This window comes from Arachis hypogaea, chromosome 20, assembly GCF_003086295.3.
Source record: "Arachis hypogaea cultivar Tifrunner chromosome 20, arahy.Tifrunner.gnm2.J5K5, whole genome shotgun sequence".
Taxonomy (NCBI): domain Eukaryota; kingdom Viridiplantae; phylum Streptophyta; class Magnoliopsida; order Fabales; family Fabaceae; genus Arachis; species Arachis hypogaea.
Window position 1 is genome coordinate 108714781 of NC_092055.1, and position 2369 is coordinate 108717149.

Consider the following 2369-nt stretch of genomic DNA (forward strand, 5'->3'; position numbering starts at 1 on the left):
ATCCGGAAAGCACATGAAGCTCTCATGGTTAAAGAATCTCAACTTGAGAGCAAGGGATTGAAGTGTGTTGTGCAACAAGTGGAAAAGATGGAGAGTGTTGAACCACCACAACCTTATTATGATGAACCACCCTCATATCATGAACCCTTCCTCCCAAGCAATGAACCCTCGTATCCACCCGAATCTTCAATGCATGACACACTTGGTGTTCTTCTTCAAGGGCAAAGAGAGATACAAAGGGAGGTACTAGAATTCACGGCTACCTTGACCGAGGTAGTAAATCGATTAGCTTTCCAACATTTGGACACTCAAAGTACTCCCATGGCTACATGTGGAGAATCAATAGAAAAGTGTAGCATGAAGGAGACACTAGAAACTCTGGTGGACAATGAGGAACGTGGCTTTGTATTGGAACAAGTGGAGGAAGCCGTAATAGTTGAAGAGAAAGAATTGGTGGAAGACTTAGGAGATGCCGAACCTCTATGGGAATCAAGAGTTGTAGAGTATTCCTCCAAGAAGATTGAAATTGATGTCAAGGAGGCTAGTGCACACCCTCCATGGCATATTCCCTATGAAGATTTGGATGTGATAGATCAAGAAGCAAGTTCCCTTGGTGATAATGATCATGAATCAAGTCTTCCTAGTGATGAACCCACATCCGCAAATGAACCCCTTGGGTATGAAGAATCTTCTCTGAGTAAGTTTGAGAATGATGTGGAAGTGGAAGTCCTTCGGAAAGGATGTACGGGAGTTGAGTTTGCTTTGTCAAGATCGTTGGAGACTTCTCTACCTAGGTTCCCATCTAGTCCTTCACTTGAGTGGGTAAAAATTATTTCTATTCGCTTTACTCTCCCACTTGAGTATGGTATTCTTGAAACAGATGGTCAACTTAGAAGGCTTTGTGGCATTAAGCGTAAGAGAAGGATGTTTAGTGGTTGGAGTTGCAAATCAAGGCTCATCAAGGTTAATATTTCAAGAGTTAAATGTAAGGGCTCAACTAGTGATAATTTGGTTAGATCTAAAAGAAGAGTTTGGTACTACATTGAGAATTCGGACTGCTTGCCACCTGGTTGGACAATGGTGATCCACTTCAAGACGGGTGTAGAAACAAGATTTGGGATCCGGGAATATATGAGGATCAATTTTGGGAGCTTAGAGCTTGTGAGGAACTCCATCCAGGCTTGGGGAATTTACTTGGTATTGATAGAGCTTATTGGAAGTCCGAGCATTGGTGGGAGTTTCAAGATGTGTTCAAGCACAAGCCACCATGACAAGGAGCTCACCAAATGTCCAACTTAAGGACTTTAACTAAAAGTGCTAGGTGGGAGACAACCCACCATGGTATGATCCTCTTTTTTATTAGTTTTAATTTATTTCTGTTAGTCTTAATTTTCAGTTATGCATATTTACTTTTATTTTGCAAAAAAAAAAAGAGGGAATCGACGCGCAAGCATCTACGACGCGCACGTGTCGTATGTGTATGCGCAAATGAACAGAGAGTTGCGCGAGAGCCGAGCGGGAGGGGTGCTAGGCGCACAGCCAGACCCACGCATATGCGTGCCTCATGCGTACGCGTCCCCTACGCTTTTGCCAATCAACGCGTAAGCATCAGCGACGCGTACGGGTGGAATAAAAAAATCGGCGTAGTATGCTGATTGAATAGAGAGTTGTGCGGCCATGGTGCTGGAATCGCGCAAGCAGTCATGTGTACGCGTGACCGACGCTCACGCGTATGCGTGACCGATGCTCACGCGTCAGTGTGCACTTTTGGCCACCCACCGGTACGCGTGGGTGACGCTTACGCATCGCATGGCTAATTTAGTTTTCACGCTTACGCGTGATGCATGCGCGCGCGTTGCACCCTGTTTTTTATTTCTTACTTCTTTCTCCTTCTTTCCTCCTCTTTTCTTACTTTCTTCTTCTTCATTTCTTTAACTTCTCATCCTTATTCTCTTTCATTCTATTTTCCTTATTGCATTTGCATATTTTCACTCATTGCATTTTAATTTGTGCATGTTTTCATTTTTTTTCTAAATTTGATACTTTTTCTTCGGTGTTGAATTTTCTTGCTCAACTCTTGAATATCTCTTGCATTATTCTGGTGCTTCATGACTTGTTTTATTCTGATTGGGTATTATTATTCATAAGTCAATGCTAATCTTTTATGATACTTGCATTCCATTTACATTGATATGCACTTATACTATCTTGCATTACCCACACTCTCTCCTCCATTGTTGCAATTTTTGCACTATTGATATGCCATTTGCTTCTATTATTTTCTCACTCACATGTTGTAGCTACCATGTAGCTGAGACCCTCATTATTTGGCATTAACCCACTCATATTTTATTTGTTTTCTTATCTTT